This window comes from Neomonachus schauinslandi, chromosome 9 (genome assembly GCF_002201575.2).
Source record: "Neomonachus schauinslandi chromosome 9, ASM220157v2, whole genome shotgun sequence".
Taxonomy (NCBI): Eukaryota; Metazoa; Chordata; class Mammalia; order Carnivora; family Phocidae; genus Neomonachus; species Neomonachus schauinslandi.
Window position 1 is genome coordinate 95,503,312 of NC_058411.1, and position 22,285 is coordinate 95,525,596.

Consider the following 22,285-nt stretch of genomic DNA (forward strand, 5'->3'; position numbering starts at 1 on the left):
CAGGTACTGCTTTGATTTCACATAGAAACTCTCCACTGTTGTTACCATATACATGTTTATATTGTGACCTGCAATTCTCTTTATATTAAAAAAAGGTTCAAGTTAATATCATCTGCCTGAATGTTAAAGGAAGCGTTTACTTTTGCCTGGGGCTAGAAAGGTCCTAAGTAGAAATTTGATATCTTGGAAATTCAGCCTAGCAGCAGCTGTGAACAGAAGCAGGTAAAGAAAAAGTATATTTAACTAATCCTAAAAGTGACAATGAAAAGATACTAGAGCCAGCCCTACAATGAGAAGGTCAACACCAGTGCAGTCTGAACTGGTGAAGCCTAATCAGTAATCCACCAACTCTCTCATCCCTCAATTCATTTCAAGGCACATTTAAGTACTTTTATTATTATCATGCTGGGACCTCAGAAAGATTTAAAAATACATGGTAAATAAAATATTGTTTGAATCTTCAAAAAGTTCATAATTTAAGATTAGAACTATCAGCCCACACATATTTTTAAAAGTGCAGTAAAAATACAGGGGACAAAAATCTTCAAAAAGTTCATAGTTTAACATTAGAACTATCAGCCCACACATATTTTTAAAAGTGCAGTAAAAATACAGGGGACAAAAGTAAATAAATAAAGGTGTGTAACAGGATAACTTATTGGGCTATTAATTTGGTTTATGTTCTTATATTTTCCCCTTCCCTCCATTCCAGACAGGCTTCAAGGAAGTGTTGTGTTCCTGTCTGACAGGAGCCCTCTCTTAGACATCTGGGGGCACCACTCACATTGAAAATGAAGACTCCTGGGCCACAAAACCTTAGAATGAAGTGTCAGTGTTATCCCTGGAATTGTGCCTAGCAATCTGCCTTCCAGGTTCCTTGCTCCTTGAGGAGATTTTGCTGGAGGGGCGTTAAAGGAGTAGAACATCTGGGAAACAAAGGAATGAAGGAAGGAGGGGTTATGGGTAGATGGAATTGTAGAGAAAGAAAAAATTTCCCCAAACTCCCAAAGGAGTCAAAGGTCAGGGCTCCAGTAGTGGGAATACCAGTCTTGCTTCCTAGAAGCACCGCAAGAGATATCCAAACCTCAGATGGATGCACGATGACGCTAGTGTGGCCGAATCCCCCTGCTGCTTTTGTTTCCTGAGCCAAGCTGTTACTTGGCTTCTAGGGGCCATATATCCCTGAACAATGAGGATGTCAAAGTCCTTTCCCCCCCATATTTTAGGCTCAACATAAGTCTTTCAGGTTCTAGGGTACTCCTAAGGAGGAAAGGAGGAAAAGTCCAGTAATAACTAAGATTAGGTTTCCTTCTACTCCAGCAGAATTGAGGCTGGGTCACTTATGTCTGAGGTGAATTTAATTTGATTTAAGTAAAAAATAAAGAAACCTGGTATTTCTTGCACACCCAGATTTACACTTGCAAATTTATACCCACTAGTGGTGGATCCTAAATACAAAACAGTGTTAGGTGAGATCTGTAAGATTAAGAATCACAGTGAATACCCCAGCTAATAACTGCTGAGAGAAGTTAGAGAAAGAAAAGAGCAAAAGGAGCTAAAGTGGTAGGCAGCTGCATGGAGGGCTTGGGATAGAGCTGGAGTGTAAGGAAAGGGATGGAGCTTCTCAGGTGGGAGAAGGAGTGGAGACAAGTCAGAAGGGAAAAGCAGTGTGAACAGAAGTAGGAAAATGAACATGGATATGCAGAGACAGGAGACTGGCCTAATTGGAGTCAACAGCTGATGGTAAACATTATATGGGGTACCAAATTCCAAGTCTGTGCTTCCATACTGGGAAGGTAGGGTTCTGTCAGGTTCTATCTCCTACAATCAGTAGGAGATCTATCTACCTACCTATCTATCTATTTATCTATCTATCTATCTATCTATGTCTCTATCTATATATGTAGATAGATGTATATACATATATGTGTATAACTTACTGTAGTATCTGTTATGACTGTGTATCATAACATTTTTTGTAATTATTTTATTATAATATACAATTTAAAAGACTTGGCTTACCTAATTGTGGGGGCTAAGTGCAAAATCTGTAAGTCAGGCCAGCCGGCCAGAAGCTCTTGGACAGGAATGGACACTGCAGTCCACAGTTGGGATTTCTTCTTCCTCAGGACAACCTCAGTTTTGCTGATAAGGCCTTTCACCTGGCTAGATGGAGCCCACCCAGATTATGAATGAAAATCTTCTTGACCTAACATCAATTGATTGTAGATGTTAACCACATCTACAGAATACCTTTACAGCAGGATCTAGATTAATTGACATGAGCCTAGCCAAGTTGAACATAAAACTAACCATCATAGTCGCTACGGTCTTTATGTTGTGTACTGTTGTCCAGTTTTATTGAGGAAAAAATTGAGATACATCGCTGTATCAGTTTAAGGTATCCAGCATGATGGTGTGATTTGCACAGATTGTGAAGTGATTACCACAATAGGTCAGCTAACATCCATTTTCTCATATAGATACAATAAAAAGAAAAGGAAAAAGGAAAAAAAATGTTCTGCTTGTGATGAGAACTCATAGCATTTGCTCTCTTAACTTTCCTTATATAGCAGTGTTAGCTATGGTCATCATGTTATACATTACATCGCTAGTACTTATCTCATAACTGGAAGTTTGTGCCTTTTGACTACCTTCCCCCAGTTTCCCCTCTCCCACCCTCTGTCTCTGGTAGCAGGTCTGATCTCTTTTTCTATGAGTTTTGTTTTTTAGATCCACCCTTAAGTGAGAAAATAGAATATTTGTCTTTCTCTTTCTGACTTGTTTCAATCAGGATAATGCCTTCAAGGTTATCCAGCCATACTGTTGCAAATGGTAAGATTTCCTTGTTTTTTGATGGTTGAATATTATATATCTCATGGTATATATATTCCATGTATATCATAATATCATATATTCCAGTGGAATATATATGCATTACATGTATATTTATCACAACTTCTTTATTCATTCTTCCGTCATTGGACAGTTAGGGTGTTTCCATGCCTTGGCTATTATAAATAATGCTGCTATGAACATGGAGATGCAGATAGCTTTCAAATTACTGTTTTTATTTCCTTTGGGGGGTATATTCTGAGAAGTAGAATTTTGGATCATATGGTAGTTACATGTTACATTTTTTGAGAATCCTATATACTGTTTTTAATGGTGGCTCTACCAATTCACAATCCCACCAACAGTGCACGAGAGTTCCCCTTTCTCCACATTCATGCTAGCATTTGTTATCACTTGTCTTTTTGGGGATGGCCATTCTAACAGGCGTGAAGTGATACCTCATTGTGGTTTTAATTTACATTTCCCTAATCATTAGTGATGTTGAACATCTTTTCATATATCTGTTAATCTTTTCATACATCTTTTGGGAGAAATGTCTCTTCAGGTCCTCTACCCATTTTTAGTTGTTTTTGTTTGTTTGTTTGCTATTGAGTTGTAGGAATTTTTTTATATTTTGGATATTAAAGTCTTATCAGAGACATAGTTAACAAATATTTTTTCCCATTGTGTAGGTTGTCATTTCACTTTGTTGATGTTTTTTTGTTTTTGTTTGTTTGGTTTTTTGCTGTCCAGAAGCCTTTTAGTTTGATGTACTATCACTTGTTTATTTTTTATTTTGTTGCTTGTGCTTTAGGTGTCATATCCAAAAATCATTACAAAGACCCATGTCAAGGAGCTTTATTCCTATGTTTTCTTCCAGGAGTTTCATGGTTTCTGGTCTTACATTTAAGCTTTTAATCCATTTTGAGTTAATTTTTGTGCGTGGTTTAAGATATGGGTTCAGTTGGGGCGCCTGGGTGGCTCAGATGGTTAAGCGACTGCCTTCGGCTCAGGTCATGATCCTGGAGTCCCGGGATCGAGTCCCACATCAGGCTCCCTGCTCAGCAGGGAGTCTGCTTCTCCCTCTGACCCTCCTCCCTCTCATGCTCTCTGTCTCTCATTCTCTCTCTCTCAAATAAATAAATTAAAAAAATCTTTAAAAAAAAAAAAAGATATGGGTTCAGTTTCATTCTTTTACATGTGTGTATCTAATTATCCTAGTACCATTTATTGAAAAGACTGTCTTTTCTCCATTGAGTATTCTTGGCTCCCTTGTCAGCTACTAGTTGACTGTATATGCTTGGGTTTATTACTGAGTTCTTGATTCTGTTCCATTGATCTATATGTCTGTTTTTATGCCAGTATCATACTTTTTTGATGACTATCACTTTATAAAATAGCTTGAAATCAGAAAGTGTCATGTCAGAGACGCTTAGGTGGCACAGTCAGTTAAGCATCTGCCTTTGGCTCAGGTCATGATCCCAGGGTCCTGGGATCAAGTCCCACATCGGGCTCCTTGCTCAGCAGGGAGCCTGCTTCTCCCTCTGCCTGCCACTCCTCCTGTTTGTGCTCTCTCTCTTACTCTCTCTGATAAATAAATAAATAAATAAATAATAAATAAATAAATAAATAAGTGTGATGTCTCCTGTTTTGTTCTTCTTTCTCAGGATTTATTGGATATTCAGAGTCTTTTGTGGTTCCATATAGATTTTAGAAGTATTTTTCCCACTTCTGCCAAAAATGCCATTGGAATTTTGATAGGGATCGCATTCAACCTATAGATGGCTTTTGTTAGTATTGGCATATTACCAATATTACTTTTTCCAATCTTTGAATATGGGATACCTTTCCATTTAGTGTCTTCTTTGATTTCTTTCATCAATGCCTTGTAGTTTTTGAGTAGAGATCTTTCACCTCCTTAGTTAAATTTATTTCTAAGTATATTATTTTTTTTGATGCTATTGTAAATGGGATCATTTATTTCTTTTTCAGAAAATTATTGTTAGTGTATAGAAATGTTACTGTTTTTTGTTTTGTTTTTAAAGATTTATTTATTTGAGAGAGAGAGAAAGGGAGTAGTGGAGAGGGGCAGAGGGAGAGGGAGAGAGAGAATCTCAAATATACTCCCCGCTGAGCACAGAGCCCAATACGGGGCTCCATCTCAAGACCCTGAGATCATGACCTGAGCTAAAATCAAGAGTCAGATGCTTAACTGACTGAGACACCCAGGGGCCCCATTACTGATTTTTGAAGGTTAATCTTGTATCCTATAACTTTACTGAATTCATTGGTTAGATTTAACAGTTTTTAGGTTGAGTCTTTAGGTTTTTATCTATAAGAAATCATGTCATCTGCAAATAGAGATAATTTTACTTCTTTTCCAATTCTGATACCTTTTATTTCTATTTCTATTTCTTGCCTCATAGCTCTAGCTAGGACATCTAGTACTATGTTGAATATGAGTGGTGAGAGTGGGCACCCTGATTGTTCCTGGTTTTAGAGGAAAAGTTTTCATCATTTCTTCACTGAGTATGATGTTAGCTATGGGTTTGTCATATATACATCCTTCATTATGTTGAGATATGTTCCTTCTGTGCCTGAGTTTTTATCATGAATGAATGTTGAATTTTCAAATGCTTTTTTGGTATCTATTGACATGATCATATGATTCATTCTGTTAATGTGTTGTATCACATTATTCTAGAAGATGTTCCTATGTGTTTGAGAAGCATGCAAATTCTGCTGTTGTTAGACAGAATGTTCTATATATATCTGTTAGGTCCATTGGTCTATAGTGTTGTTCAAATCTGCTATTTCCTTATTGATTCTCTGTCTGTATGATCTATCCATTGTTGAGAGTGGGGTGTTAAAGGCCCCAATTATTTTATATATATAAAATATATTTATTTATATATTATATTTATATATTTATATATAAATACTATATATTATATTTAAATATTTATATATATTTATATATATAATATAATATATATATATATATAAATATGTACACATATATATGTATATACTGTTTTACTTCTCTTTTTTTAGCTCGGTTAGTTTTTGCTTTATGTATTTAAGTCCTCCAATCTTAGGCACATAAATATTTATAACTGTTATACCTTCTTGATGTATTGACCTTCTTTTTCTCTTTTTACCATTTTAGTTTAAACTCTATTTTGTCTGATATAAGTATAGCTACCCTGCTTTTCCATCCCTTCTTTCTGTCTATGTGTGTCTGTAAGGCTATGGTGAGTCTTTTGTAGACAGTGTATTTTTGGATCTTGTTTTTTTAATCCATCAGCCATTCTTTATTTAAATTGTAGAATTTAGTTCATTTATGTTTAAAGTAACTGTTGATAGGTAAGGACTTACTATTGCCATTTTGTTGTTTTCTGGTTGTTTTGTAGATCTGTTGTTCCTTGTTTCTTATCCTGCTGTCTTATTATGTTTCTTTTGATGTTTTTTAGTATTAGTATGATGTTGGTGTTCTTTTGCCCCCGCTCAAAGAACTCCCATTTAGCATTTCTTATAAGAAATTTCTTATAAGAAAGGCAAGTCTGGTGGCAATGAACTCCCTCAATTTTCATTTGTTTGGGAAAGTCTTTATCCTTCCTTCGTGTCTGAAGGACCACTTTGCTGGGTATAGAATCTTGGTTGACTGGGGTGTCTTTTCACTATTTTGAATATATCATCATCCTGGTCTCTCCTGGCCTGAAAAGTTTCTGTTGAAAAATCCACTCAAAGACTTATGGAATCCTCTTCTATGTAACTTCTCTTTTCCTTTACTGCTCCTAAAGTCTTTCTCTGTCTTTGATTTTGACAATTTAATTTTAATGTGTCTCAGTGTAGCCCTATTCAGGTTCAACCAATTTGGGGTTTTGGGCTTAATGGATCTGGATATCCATTTCTCTCCCCAGGTTTGGGAAGTTTTGAGCCATCATTGCTTTAAATATACTTTCTGTCCCTTTTTTCTTTTTCTTTTCCTTCTGGAATTCCCATAATGCAAATATTCTTTTTACTGTGCCCTGTAATGCCCATTGGCTATCTTCACTATCTTTCATTCTTTTTTTTTTTTTTTTTCCCTTCCCTAACTGGGTAATTTACAGTGTTTTATTACTTACAAATCATTGATTCTTTCTTCTACATGGTTGAGTTTACTTTTGAAACTCTTTATTGAATTCTTCAGTTCAGTTATTGTATTTTTTTAACTCTAGGATTTCTCTTTATTTTTTTGATGATGGTTGCTGTTCCCTTGTCAAACTTCTCATTTTGTTCATGCATTGTTTTCTGAATTTCATTTGTCTGTCTCTGTTTTCTTGTAGGTCACTAAACTTCCCTAAGAGAATTATTCTGAATTTTTTGTGTGACAGTTCATGGATCTCCATTTCTTTGGGGTCAGTTATGGAGCTTTATTAGTTTCCTTTGGTGGTGTCATATTTACCCGACTTTTCATAATCCTTGATTCCTTATATTTGCATCTGTGCATTTGAGTAATCTGACTCCTCTTCCAGACTTTACAGGTTTGCTTTGGCAGAGACAGTTCTTCACCAGTCAGTTCAGTTTGGGTGTCTGGGTGTGTCTGCTGGTAATATCCTTTGACAGTTGGGGTCTGCTATTATGGTCTATTTGGGGGCAAGGCAACTATTCTAACTCCGAGGACAGGGATGAGGGGGTGCATCACTGGTTGAGAACTGTTAGATAGGACTACTGGCTTGATTGCCTATCCAAATTAAGGCTGTAGGATGAGCTCTGCATTTGCCTGGACTTTCCAGTCAGGCTTACTAAATGGTCAGGACTGGGTGCTATATTCAGTAATAGATAGGGTTATGAATTACCTTCCTTGCTCTGTCAGGACAGGAGGATAGAACTCAGGGCTCGTACACCTGATTGTTTGGGGACCCAAATCAGGCCAGAGTGTTCACTGAATTCCCTGGTTGGGTGAGGCCACTGCTTTTGCTCTACATATAGGGAAGCCATGGGTTGTGCTTTCTGTTCTGGTGCTACTATGTGTAAGGTTGTTGAATGGGCTATGCAACATTCCATGTACTCTGTTCAGGTTCCCTGCTCAGACAGGCCGAAGGCTATATTCAGTGATGAGCAGGGCTATGAATTAGATTCCCTCCCTGGGCATAGCAGGAGAAGCAGCTCTAAGGCCAGTAAAGCTCTTTGTTGTCTTACCTTAAGCCGCCCGGCACCCCAAGTTCCCTGACTGAGCAGGGCCACTGTTTGTTATGTAAACTATCAGCGCTGCTCACCCGCCTCTCAGCACACATGCTATTGGGCCACACAGCTTCCAGTTGTTTTTGCCAGCCCTTTTGGTCAGATGACGCCAAAAGACACTCATCATAGCAGCTGATGCTGTGATTCAGATCCTTGCCTGGGCTAGAGGGGGAGGGGCTGCTCAATTTCCCAAAGTCTCTCCAGTTGGGAGGGGCTGGGAGCTCCCCTCAGCCTTGGCTATGAATTGATCCCCCTATCTGTTCACAGCACCAGAACTCTCCACGCTGGGTATTGGCTTTGCTCTGTGGATGATCAGCTGTGCTCACCTGCCCCTTGGCTTGAGTGCTGCTGGGCCACACAGTTCCAGGAGTTGTTGCCAGCCCCTCTGGTCAGATGGGGCTGGAAGGCACTCTCTACAGTGGGTGGAGTTGTGACTCACCACCTTGTCTGGGTATGGGCAAATTGGGCTTAGCATTGAAAAAACTTCTTTTTTTTTTTTTCTTTAAATTCTTATTTATTTATTTGACACAGAGAGAGAGAGAGAGAGACAGCGAGAGAGGGAACACAAGCAGGCGGAGCGGGAGAGGGAGAAGCAGGCTCCTGGCTGAGCAGGGAGCCCGATGCGGGGCTTGATCCCAGGACCCTGTGATCATGACCTGAGCCGAAGGCAGACACTTAACGACTGAGCCACCCAGGCGCCCCGAAAAACTTCTTTTAAGGATCCAAATCAGGCAGATCTGCACCCTGCTGAGTTCCCTGGTCAGAGTGTGCCTCTGACTTGGTTCTGCAGATGAGCAGAGTCACTGACTGAGATTACTACTTGGTCACTGCATGTATGAATTTGGTCTGCCAAGATCCCTGTGCTGGTTGTTGCTGGCCGTTCTTCCCTTCTCTATCACAGTTAGATTCCCAGTGTTTATTCCCTGCAGATTGTTCTGCAGTTCCCATGAGGTGAGATCAGAGTAAGCGCTCTTGAAAAGTTACCTACAGTACTGGGGGCAGTAGTTGTCCCCCCTGGGTTCTCCTTTCTCATTGGAGGAACCAGAGGGGAGACCTCTCTGCATGGTAGTCCACTGGCCTCTGGGAGGGGCATGTGGTCAGTGTGTAGGTACTTCTCTTACCTTTCTAATGCAGGCTGTTTTGGTCTCTGAGGTACAGTGGGGTGCTTCAGTCTCATCCTTTGTTCTGGGATTCTCTCAGTGGTCTACTATTCTTGTTATTCTTGGAGGGGGAGCAAAAGTCAGGAACAACCTCTCTCGCCATCTTTGTGACATCACTTCCCACCTCGTGTATTTGAGGAGAAAAAGAAGTCTTTGGACATCCTTCTTAAGGACCTCAGGAAAGATCATTTCCTGTCAAGTAGGCCAATTTAGGTACATCCACTTTCCTTGGATGTACTTATTTTCTGTGTTCTTTCTTGTAAATACTTATTCCCTGAGACTTTCTATTTTTCTTCATCCTTCCCCCGCCGACTGTTACCTGAAGTTAGCCAAGGGACCATTATGGTTGATGTTAGTATGTTTTTTGTTTTTCCATTTACAGTGGCTCTAGTGTATCTGTGGCGTCATTCTCCTCAGCCAGCCTAGCTTTAGGTTGTCTTCTATACCCTTGGCTGCCTTATAAATGGCTCTATTGTTGTAGGCTCCATCTTTGTCACTTGTAACCCTGGGCCCTGCTTGGAACAGGGCTCAGCTCCAACAGGAGGGCAGCCAATCCCCTGGCTAAACAGTGACCTATGAGTTAACCAAATATGAGAGCTTTGCCCAAGGAAGAGGTTAGTAATTATTAACAAACCGGTTCCTTTCTTGGAGAATACGAATATGATAGAGGGTTAGGCAGTGGCAATAAAAACAGTAGCTAAAAGACAGACATGAGAAGGCCGACCTCAAAAACCATTAGACCACAGCAACCAGCAGAGGCAGTAAGTAAGCCGAAATTGTGAGTAGACAGGCTGAAAAGTCTTCCAGAAGATAAGATAGTTGCTTAGTAATGGTAGGAGCAATAGGCCTAGGGCTTGAGAGGAACTGAGTAGATTTCCTCATCAAGCTCCAGGGTAAGAAGGCACAAATGAGGAAGAACAGATTATTGTCCAGGCCTTGGGGAAATCCAGAATAAACCACCCAGAAACCTGGGAACAGACATACAAGTGACCTCATAGAAACTTAAAGACAGCTAGGAAACTAAAAGTTCTTTTAGGTTCCAAGATAGTGCTAGCAACTGATTTATCTTCTCAGACCCCCAGGAAAAGGTCCCCCCCTTAATTTGGTGTGAATCTCTCTTTCTCCAAAAGAGTTTTATACATACAGTATGGTCCTGATCATCTGAAGGGCTTAATCATATGTCAAGAATTGCATCCTCTTGGAAGTCTTCCCTTATCCATTCCTCAGCCCACCCCAAAAGTTAGCTCTTTTCTCCGTGGTCCTATAGTACCTTGCATAGCCTTAGGTCAGAGATATGATCACATTATAGGTTAATCGTAGGTTTACTTGTCAATTGCTTGTGTCTGCCCTCCCCAACCCTGGCTCTCAGTACCGTGAACTGTATGAGGTCAGGAAGTATGTTTTCATTCTTCTCTGTATCTTCACCATAGTCCCTACCATAAAGTAGTCAAACAATACATGTTTATTGAATTGAGTTATTGAATTGGAGAGAGCTCCTTTTATTTAGGCCAAGGGGAAGAAAAAAGTAGAATGGGCCAATAAGAAAACTGATTGGCTTATCCATAATAGTGCAGGAACTGAGAACTTAATTAATCCATACTTAAAATTTATGTCTCCGTGACTCTACAAAAATTTCCAAACCAGCCAATTTTTTCTGTTCAGTCTGACATCTGGTCCTACAATTCTCCAGGGTTTTTTTGCTTGTTTGTTTTTATTTTTGTTTTTAGAAAAGGAGACAGAGAGGGATGGGGAAGGAAAAAGAGAGAGGGAGAGAGAGTCTTAAGCAGACTCCATGCCCAGTGCGGAGCCTGATGCAGGGCTCAGTCTCACAATCCTGAGATCATAACCTGAGCTAAAATCAAGAATCAGATACTTAACTGACTGAACCACCCAGGCGCCCCCAATTCTCCAGTTTTAAAGGTACTTTGGCCAGCTCTGACCTTTTAAGGAGAAGAGTTGTGTTCTCCTTTCAGCCTCCAGTTTCTCATCTGAATTCAGATACACGCTCTTGGGTGAGCCAGGCTTGAAGCTTCTTCTCTGGGAGATCTTCTGGGCTTTGGAGCTTAGAGTCTAGGATCCCCATCCCAGACCTACTGCTTTTGTAGTCCTCAGCAAGTTCCTTACCTCTCTGAGCCTCAGTTTCCTAATTGGTAAAAGTGGGGATAAGGACAGCTCCCTTGTGCAGTTATGCCTGAGGGTTTGATGGAAAATATTTGTGAAAATACCTAGCATAATGCAGTGAGTGAGCACACAGTAAGAGCCAAATGAATGTGAACTTCCCTTATTTCCCTCTTCCTGGGGAGGAACATTCACACCCTTCCAGGCTGAAATCAGGGCACAGCAAATAGTGAGATAGGCACCAGTCATGGCAAGGAAAAAATTTTTACCCAGAACAAGCAAAGAAAATTGGAAAATTCATCAAATGCTATCTCAGAAAGCTCTGGGAATGTACAGAGGTGTCTGATGGCAGACTCCAGCAAATTACAACCCAGGACTGAAAAAGGAGAAAGAGAGGAAGGTGTTAATAATCAGGAAATCTCAGAGTATTCATAGGAATTTCAAACATATATTCATCCCTTTTAAGGTCCCGAAAGAAAGCCAAATGAGACCAGCTACTCTTATCTTCAGGGACTTCAAAAACCAGATAATGTGTGTTTGGGGTGGTGGCGGGGGTCAGAGTCAATGCTTTCTAGATACTTTAGGAAGAGTTCCCTTAAATCAGCATTAAAACTGTTAAAGTTAATTTGTGAGGTATTTGGAACAGGCTACTCAGCAGTCAAGGGATTGTGTATGGTAGAGTTCCAAAACAGGATGAGCTTGATAGCCAAATTTTTCTGACTATAGATGTCACTGATTGCTGCTGCCTAATATGTCAAGTTTGTTATTAGCTGGAAAAAATGGCTAAATGACTACAGCTCTTCTGCCACCAGTGTCTCCCTTCCCTATGAAAGAACACTTTTTAAATAAGTGACTTAAGACTAAATACCGCTTTCCACTATAGTTGGTGAAAGTCATTTTATCATTATGAATACCCTCAAAGATGTTGTTGAAGTAGAGCTTCAGTTTCCTTTCCATGTCAAAGATACTCTTTCTGAGTATCTTTTAAAATGTTTTGAGATAAAAATGATAAGATCTTAAGTTACTACCCAGAAGTAAATTGTATTTAATGGTGCTTTGAAAGAGTTAATTAAAGAATCCTATATATGAAGATTAAATCAAGATGTCAGACTGAAGGAAACTTAATCTTTACCAAATCTTATGAAATGACAGAAAAGATTGAGAGATGGGAGTTGGGGAAGGGAGAGGGAAATAATTGGTAACAGGATAGGGGATAAAAAGTGTCATCAGTGTATCAGAAATTTTTAGGAGATGATGGTGTCAGACCTTGGATGAACATACTAGAGCAACTGAACCTCAAATACTCCTAAGGTTAAGACAGCTAAGGAGATGAAAGCAATTTCACGGAAGCTCCAAGCTCAGAGAGAGCAGATTCAGTGAATTGGGGGTGCTAAGGTAGTGACCAGCAGGATTGAGACACTGCATGTGGAGCAGCTAGACTGTTGATCCCCTTCCCTTTTCCTGCTTATATTGGTCCACATATTAAAGCAGGGAGCCTGTGAGGTCATGGGAGCCAAAGAACAGAATAGGAGAATGGATCCCAGGAGGGAGAGGGAGACTCCTCACTCTGAAAATATCCTGCCCAGCAATATGTCTTTCCGTTTCCCTGTAATCACCAAAGTCAATCTACATTAAGCAGAAATAGCCTGCTAATGGGGATTCTCATTAACAAAGTACAAGAGTAATCTGCATTTGTAGAGGCACAAAACAGTAAATTCTGAAATAATACCTGAGGAAAGGGAGCTAAAAAATAAAATAAAAGGTAAGTATAGATTTATCTTATAAATGTTATCTTAGAATTTTAAGAAAAATAATTATAAGGAAAATATATAGTTACAATTTATTACAAATGTAACAGTTATCCTCAAAGAGATTGAGGATGTTATTACATCCATAAAAATGAAGCAAACAGTGATCTTAGACTTTAAAAACAGGATTTCTGAGGGGGCGCCTGGGTGGCTCAGTCGTTAAGCCTCTGCCTTTGGCTCAGGTCATGGTCCCAGGGTCCTGTGATCGAGCCCCGCTTCAGGCTTCCTGCTCGGCGGGAAGCCTGCTTCTCCTTCTCCCACTCTCCCTGCTTGTGTTCCCTCTCTTGCTATGTCTCTCTCTCTCTGTCAAATAAATGAATAAAATCTTTAAAAAAATAAAGACAGGATTTTTGAAATAAAAAGCCTTAGCAGTTATGTATCATAGAATCTCCTTGAAAGTATGACTATAGGATGAACTTTAACAAAATAAATAAGGAATCCAAGAAAGATGAATATGTTCAAGAAAGAGTGGAGAGAAAAGAAGTTATGTAACTTGTTGTTATCTAAATATGGTATATGTTTAAAAATCAGTAGCATAAAGTTAAAATCTAGATTAGATGTTGGCAAACTTTTTCTGTAAAATACCAGAGAGTAAATATTCTCTGCTTGTGGTTCATTCAGTCTCTGTTACAACTACTCAACTCTACTGCCCTAGACTGAAAGCAGCCACAGAGAATATGTAATTGAATTGTCATGATTGTATTCCAATAAAACTTTATTTACAAAACAGGCAGCAGGACAGATTTGGCCTGCAGGCCAAACCCTATTCTAGATGATTACAACATAAAGACATCAGTGACAAGGCATGACGAAGAGATAAGAGGGAAGTTCTAAAAGCATGATAAAAAAATACGTGCACAGGTACAACCAGATGGCAGGAAAAAAGTCAAGCCATCAATAATCATATGCCAGTGGATGTCATTTTACATGACAAATGGAATCAATTCCTTCGATAAAGACATAGAATCTCAAATTGGTAAAACAACAACACATCTAGCTATAAGCTATTTGGAAGAACTACATCTAGAAAGAAGGTTGAAAATAAAAGCACATGTGAAGATATATCAGGCAAGTATTAAAAATAGGTAAGTGTGGTTCACAATGTTAGACAAAAAAATTAATGCAAAGAGAATTTAATGAGATAAAGAACATACATATTGATGAAAGAAACAATTCCATAAGAAGCTTTATTAATAATGAACTAATGATCCTACCAATATAAAATCAAAAGTTATGCTTGTAACTTATAAAGTAAAACTTGGTAGAAATACAAGTAGGAATGAAAATGCCTAGCCATTTTGAAAGACTTCCACACATATCTCAGAAATTGACAGATAAAGTAGGAAAAAAGTAAGGATAGAAAGTATTTGAATAACACAATAAAGAAGCTTGACTGAATAAGTTTAAAGGGCTTTGTACACAATAAATGGTGAATGCACAATCTCTTCAAACACACATGCAACATTAACTAGCTGATAAAATACAAAGGCAATGTTAATAAATTCCCAGATAAGAAATCATTCAGATCACATTCTTTGATCACACTGCAATAAATTTGAAATTAATAAAGAGGTACAATTTTATAAACTTGGAAATTAAAAGTCACTCCGTCAATTCAATAAATTCAATAAAAAAGAATTTAAAAGGAAGTTATCAACTGTTTAGAAATAGCAATACCTAAGATTTATTAAACATATCTATACAACAAGCATTATGTCACATGATCTACATGAATTGTCGAATTTTATTATCATAATAATCCTGAGAGGTTGATTCCATTTCACAGATGAGGAACTGAAACACAAAGTTCTGTTAAATAACCTGCTCAAGGGCACACAGTCCATACATGACAGAGTTGGGATTGGAACCTAGATACTGTGGTCTGGAGCCAGTATATTAACCACTACCACAAGAAGGATAATAAGACCAATACATTCAAAACCTATATATATTCAGAGAAAAGATATGGCCTTGAATGCATACATTAGAAAATAAGAAAAGATTGAATAGAAGTCTTGCATACAGCTCAAGAGGCTAGTGGAAGAAAAATTAAACTATATAAGGAAAGTATTACTAAAGAAAAAAAAACAAATGAATGAAATGCATAGTGAAGTAAATATGAATAAATGAAAATATGATTTTTTTGAAAAGAACCAAAAATGTGAAAAATCTAGAATATCTCAAGGTAAATAAGAGAGGATTATCAACAAAAGAAATGAGGAGGAGCATAACTATGGGTATGGAATACATTCTAAAAAATCTGAGATAAATACTGAACTTAAGATAATAAATTAGAGGGTGCCTGGGTGGCTCAGTCAGTTAAGTGGCTGCCTTCGGCTCAGGTCATGATCCTGGAGTCCTGGGATCAAGCCCCTGAGCTCTCTGCTCAGCGGGGAGTCTGCTTCTCCCTCTGTCCCTCAGCCCCCTCTCATGCTCTCTCTCTCTCTCAAATAAATAAAACCTTTAAAAAAAGATAATAAATTAGAAAAATCTAGATAAAAATAATTTCTAGAAAATATAAAACCAAAATTGATCCAAGAGGAGATTCGTACCTTAAAAGAACAAATAACAAACAGCAAAAACATTGAAAAAACTCTCTCATAAAAAATCACCAAACACAGATAGTTCTATAAGTGTATAACAAATAATCCCTATGCTATATTAATTAACCAAAAGTTTGGGAAAAATAGAAAGTTTTCTAATTCATTTACACTGGGGCTGACATGGCCTGCATATTAAAACTACACAAAGAAAGCATATACTCATTTATGAACACAAATACAGAAATCCTAAGTATTAGCAAAATGAATCCAGAAATGTGTTTTTTAAATGAATACATTTATATAGAAAGGTAGAAAAATCATAACTAAGTAGGATTTATCCAAAATAGTCAAAGCTGATTCAAAATTCAGACTATATTAATGCAAATCATTATACTCAAAGAAAAAGTGATATAATTATCTTAAGAGATGCCAAAAAGCATTTGATACAATTTGACATCTATTTTTTATTAGAAAGAAAACTACTTTAGTAAACCAGAAGTAGGAAAAACTTCTCTATTTTAATGAAAGATATCTGCATACACAAGCATCATGCCTAATCATAAAATATTAGAGGTTTTCCCACTAAAGTTTTTCCATACTGTTTTGAGAGTCCTTGCCAATGCTATGTGATAAGAAAAAGAACAGTTGAAGGTGACAAGCCAGGAGACAATATTTTCAACATGTTTTTGAGTACATTTTATGATATGTACTAAATACCAAAAAATCAATAAGAAAAATATGAACAACCTAATAGAAACATGTACGAAGGATATAAACAATCACTTCAGTAGGAAGAAATATAAATAATGAATAGAAATATAATTTTTTTAATTGAAGTATAGTTGACACACATGTTACATTAGTTTCAGGTGTACAACATAGTGATTCAACATCTCTATACCTTATGCTGTGCTCACCACAAGTGTAGCTACCACCCGTCACCATACAATGTTATTACCATACCATTGATTATATTCCCTATTGCTATACCTTACTCATTTCATAACTGAAGACCTGTATCTCCCCTTCCCCTTCACCCATTTCGCCCATCCTCCCTCCCCCACCCCCTTCTGGCAACTATCAGTTCTTTGTATTTATGGTTCTGTTTTTGCTTTTTGTTTGTTTTGTTTCTTAGGTTTGACATGCAAGTAAGATCATTTGATATTTGTCTTTGTCTGACTTTAGACGTATGATTTAAAGTAACAGTGAATTGCCTTTTTTCTTTTATCCTTAAAACTGGCAGAATTTTAAAAGATTGATAATATTTATGTATACCTGAACTAATACTACTCTGTATGTTAACTAGCTAGAATTTAAATAAAAACTTAACAAAAGGCTGATAATGTTTAGTGTTTATAAAGATGTGAGGAATCAGGTATTTTTATGTACACTTGCTCAGAATGTAATTTGTAAGGCTTTCTGAGAAAGCAGTTTGGTAGAATTTACCAAAACTTTTACTCTACAATTTTTTTTTACTCAGCAATTTTGTCTCTACAGTTTTAGCCAAAATAAATTAATTGTTCATAGTGTACCACAAAATACTTGTTTGTGTGCACAAAGAAAACTTAAGGATGTTTGATGCAGCATGGTTTTGAATAGTGAAAAAATAGGAATAATCTCAATTTCCAGTAGTTGGAAAATTACAGAATTAATTATGTTACCTTGATACTACGAACATTGTGTACCTTTAAAAAAAATAAAGCTGGGGTGCCTGGGTAGCTCAGTCATTAAGCGTCTGCCTTCGGCTCAGGTCATGATCACAGGGTCCTGGGATCGAGCCCCGCATCGGGCTCCCTGCTCGGCAGGAAGCCTGCTTCTCCCTCTCCCACTCCCCCTGCTTGTGTTCCCTCTCTCGCTGTGTCTCTCTCTGTCAAATAAATAAATAAATAAAATCTTTAAAAAAATAAAAATAAAAAAATAAGTCTGATCTGCATGAGACATAGAAAGAGCTTGAGATGTATTTTTAGGGTAAAAATAAAATTATAGAATTATTGTGAAGCATGAATGTGTATTTTTTAAATGTTACTATACATTGGCATATATTTATGCATGTAAATGCATAGAAATTGATTTGGAAGTAAGCTCACTTGATTATTTTCTTTAGGGAAGACAGCAGGAATGGGGGAGCAAGAAATGAAGGTAGGATTAACATTTTTACTCTATGTCTTTCAGTGTTGTTTGAATCTTTCAGTAAAAATATATTCATGAAATTTCTGTGATTTGAAAAATTGTATTTGAGTTTTCACACACTGAAACTAAAGTGCACAAATTGTTAAGTATATAGCCCAATGGATTTTTACATATGTATTACTCATGTAACCACTATCTAGATCAAGATGTAGAATATTGGTCCCCAGAATGCTCCATTGTGCTCCTCCATTGTGTTCCTCCATAGATTATTTTGTCTGTCTGAAATTCATAGAAATAGAATTGTACAGTTTGTTCCAGTTTTGTGCCTGGGTTTTTTGTTTTGTTTTGTTTAGTATCATGTCTGTTATACTCATCCATGTTATCAGTTCTTTTTAACTGCTTGTAGTATTCTCTTCCACCACAATTTATTCATTCTACTGTTGATAGACATTTGAGTTCTTTCCAGTTTAGGGCTATTATGAAAAAAACTGCTATGATAGTCTTGTACATGCCTTTTGTGTGACATATTCATGCATTTTCTCTTAAATACTAAGCGTTGGAACTTCCGGGTGATAAGGGAGCTTTAGTAGACCCCAGTGATTCACAGTGGTTGTAACAATTTATACTCTCGTTGGTAATATATGAAAGTTCCAGTTCTAGTTGCTCCATTGCCAATGATGAGATAAAAATATAAAAGAAGCATTTCCGGGCACCTGGGTGGCTCAGTCGGTTAAGCATCTGACTCTTGATTTCAGCCCAGGTCATGATCTCAGTGTCCTGGGATCAAGCCCTGCATGGGGCTCTGTGCTCAATGGGGAGTCTGCTTGAGGATTCTCTCCCTCTCTCACCATCCCTCCCCCTGCTCACACTCTTTAAAATAAACAAATAAATCTTTAAAGGAAATCCTCCATTTTATTTAGGTCATCACATTTATTTGTATAAAACTGTTCATAATGATCTTGCAAAGAATTTATCAAATTTATTGATATTCTTAAAAGGAAAAAGCTTTTGACTTTGTTGATTTTTCTCCATTTTATGTCAGCTTTCTAGTTTATCAATTTTTGTCTTCATTTTTATTCATTTCCTTCTATTTTCTATTCTTTTTCTATTTCTTAAGATGGTAACTTAGAAATTGATCTTTTTCTTTTCTAATATATATATATTTAAAGTAATTTTTATTGTAAGCATTGTGAATCAATAGGTCCAATCAGGAGAGAGAAAACACACAGAAATTTGGAAAAGTGTGTAACATAAATAATTATTAACCCTACCATTGGATTGGAGTGATGATGGGTTAGCAAAAAGTAAAGAAGATTCTACAGCTACTACCCCTGGAGCTGAGATCGCACACCCAAGAGAGAGGCCCCCTCAAGGAGCCTGAGATCCAGACCTTGCTGTGGAAGGCTGCTGTGGCTCATGGAATGGCAGAGAAGTTCTTAACGACACCATATTGGTAAAGTGTGCTGGAAATCCACCCTCTGAAGTCCCAGGGAAACTTCACAGCCGCACTTTGCTACAAAGCTGCCCAAGGGAGGTGCAGGGAAGCTATTGGCCACTGTGAACTGCAGAAGGGGAAAGTAATATGTCCTGGAGAAGCTTGCCCAGCAAGCATACCAGAATGAGGAAGCAAAAACAGTTTCCCCCTGCAATGTATTTCCAGTGCCCTCTAATGACAAAGTTCCAGCCGGCAAGGAAAAATATTTAAAGGGCCCAAACCTGTTTACACAAAGCTGGCAGATAGGTGGAATTTGGAGCTTAGAGGCAAAAAATTATAAATAGCACACACTTTTGCCGTATCCCATGAATTTTAATGTGCTGAATTTTTATTATCTAATTGTCATAGTGCTTTCTTGACTACTGGGTTATTTAGAAGGGCATTGCTTAATTTCCAAATATTTTCAGATTTTTTAGTTATCTATTAATTGATTTCTAGCTTCATTTCACCATGGTCCAAGAAGTCCTCTATATGATTTTAATCTTTTGAAGTTTGTTCAGACTTCTTGTATGCATAGCAGATAGTGTATTTTGGTAAATATTTCATCTCTACTGGAATGTGCTTTCTGCAGTTGCTGGGTATAGTGATATATACAAATATATATTGAATATCTATTTAATAATATAAATATATTTTTATATATATAAAAAAGATCAAGTTTATTAATAATTTTGTTCAGATTTCTATATAACTTACTATTTTTGTTATCTAGTCATTCTATGGGGTCTAATACACCAGAAGTAGGATATTAAACTATGATTAGGGTTCTACTTCTCCTCTACTCTTCTATTAATGTTTATGTACACTGTTTGAAGCTATGTTAAAACAGACATAAAAATATAGGATTGTTGTGTCTTCCTGTTGAATTGCCCCTTTTATCTTTAGGAAATGCCTCCCTTTATCGGTGGTACACTTCTTGCCTTAAAGGTAACTTTGATAGTAATATAACCACACAACTTTTTTTTTAGGTTACAGTTTGCATGCTCTATCATTTCCATTCTTTTGCTTTCAATCTGTGTACTTATATTTAAAACATAACAACATATACTTGAGTTGTTTTTTTAAATCCAGTCTGAAAATCTTTGCCTTTGATTTGGGAGTGTTTAGTCCATTTGCACTTCATGTAATTACTCATATAAGTAACTTTAAGTTTACCATCTTGCTTATATATTTTTCCTATCCTTTCTCTTTTCTTTCTTTCCTATTTTTTTTGATTATGTCATTATTTTATATTACTTCCTTTATCAGCTTTTCTCAAATTCAGGCTTATTGAGGAGTAATTTCCATATAGTAAAATTCATAATTTTTACTATATAGTCTTATGAGTTTTGACAAATGCACCAAGTTGTGAAACCACCATCACAATCAAGGTACATTGCAATTCCATCCCCCCAAATTTGCTTGTGCTTCTTTGCAGCCACCACTTTCCCTTACCCCCACACTCTGACAACCACTGGCTTCTTTTCTATCCCTCTAGTTTTGCCTTTTATAGAAGGTCATATAAGTGGAATCATATAGTATATGTTATTTTGAGTTTGGCTTCTGTTGTTTAGCATTATGCATTTCAGATTCATTTATGTTGTTGTATAAGTCATTTGTTCTTTTTTATTGCAATGTAGTATTTAATTGCATGAACATACCAGTTTGTTTATCTATTTACCAGGCGAAAGTTATTTGAGTTGTTCCTACTTTTTTTTTTTTTAAGATTCTATTTATTTGAGAGAGAGAGAGAGAGGGAGAGCAGGAGCAGGAGAGCAGAAGGAGAAGAAGCAGGCTCCCCGCCGAGCAGGGAGCCCGACGTGGTGCTCAATCCCAGGACCCTGGGACCACGACCTGAGCCGAAGGCAGACGCCTAACCGTCTGAGCCACCCAGGTGCCCAAGTTGTTTCTACTTTTAAGCTGTTATGAATAATGTATTGGACTTGTTACCAATTTCTGGTGACTTTGAATAACGTTACTATGAACATTCATGTGCAGGTTTTTTGTGTGAACATGTTTTCCTTTTTACTTGGTAAATACCTAGGAATCAGATTACTGTGCCATGTTATAAGTATATATTTAAAGTGATAAGTAAGAAACTGAACACTCATTTCCAAAGCAGTCATACTATTTTTTGATTACCACCAATAATGTATTATTGAATGATTTTACATCTTCATTAGTCTTTGGTATTGTCAAGTTTTTTGTTTGCTATTCCAATAGATGTGTAGTAGAATTTCATTGTGGTTTTAATTCACATTTTCTTAAGGATTGCTGATGTAGAATATCTTTTTATGTGCTTTCCATGTCTGTTTTGATAAAGTATCTGCTCAAATCTTTCACTAAGTTTTTTTCCTGGGTTGATTGTTTTCTTCTTCTTGAGTTTTAAGAATTCTTTATACATTTAGGACATGAGACCTTTAGCTGATTTGTGTTTCAAATATTTTTCTCCCAGTTTGTCATTTATCTTTTCCTTTTATTATCATGGTCTTTGGGAGAGCTGACATTTTTAATTTTGATGGGAAAATATATCAATTTTTTCTTTTATGGTTCATGAAATATTGACTGAGAAATCTATGAGACATTTGCATGATCTAAGGACAGAAAGACTTTAACCCACATTTTATTGTAATAGTTTTATAGTTTTAGATTTTCCGTATATCTGTAAGTCATTTGACTTAGTTTTTTGTGTATGCTCTGTGTCATGGATTGAGGTTTTGTTTTGTCTTGTTTCTTAAATGGATATCCAACTTTTCCACCCTATTTGTGGAAAAGATGATTGATTCTTTATTGAATTGCCTTTGCAGTTTTGTTGAAAACCAATTGGTTACATATGTGAGGGTCTATTTTTATACTGCTTGACTTCATTGATGTATGTGTTTATCCTTTCACCAATATTATATGATCTTGATTACTTAATTCTTTACAGTAAATCTTGAAACCATGTAGGAAGAGTCCTCCAACTTTGTTCTTTACAATTATGTTTTTGTT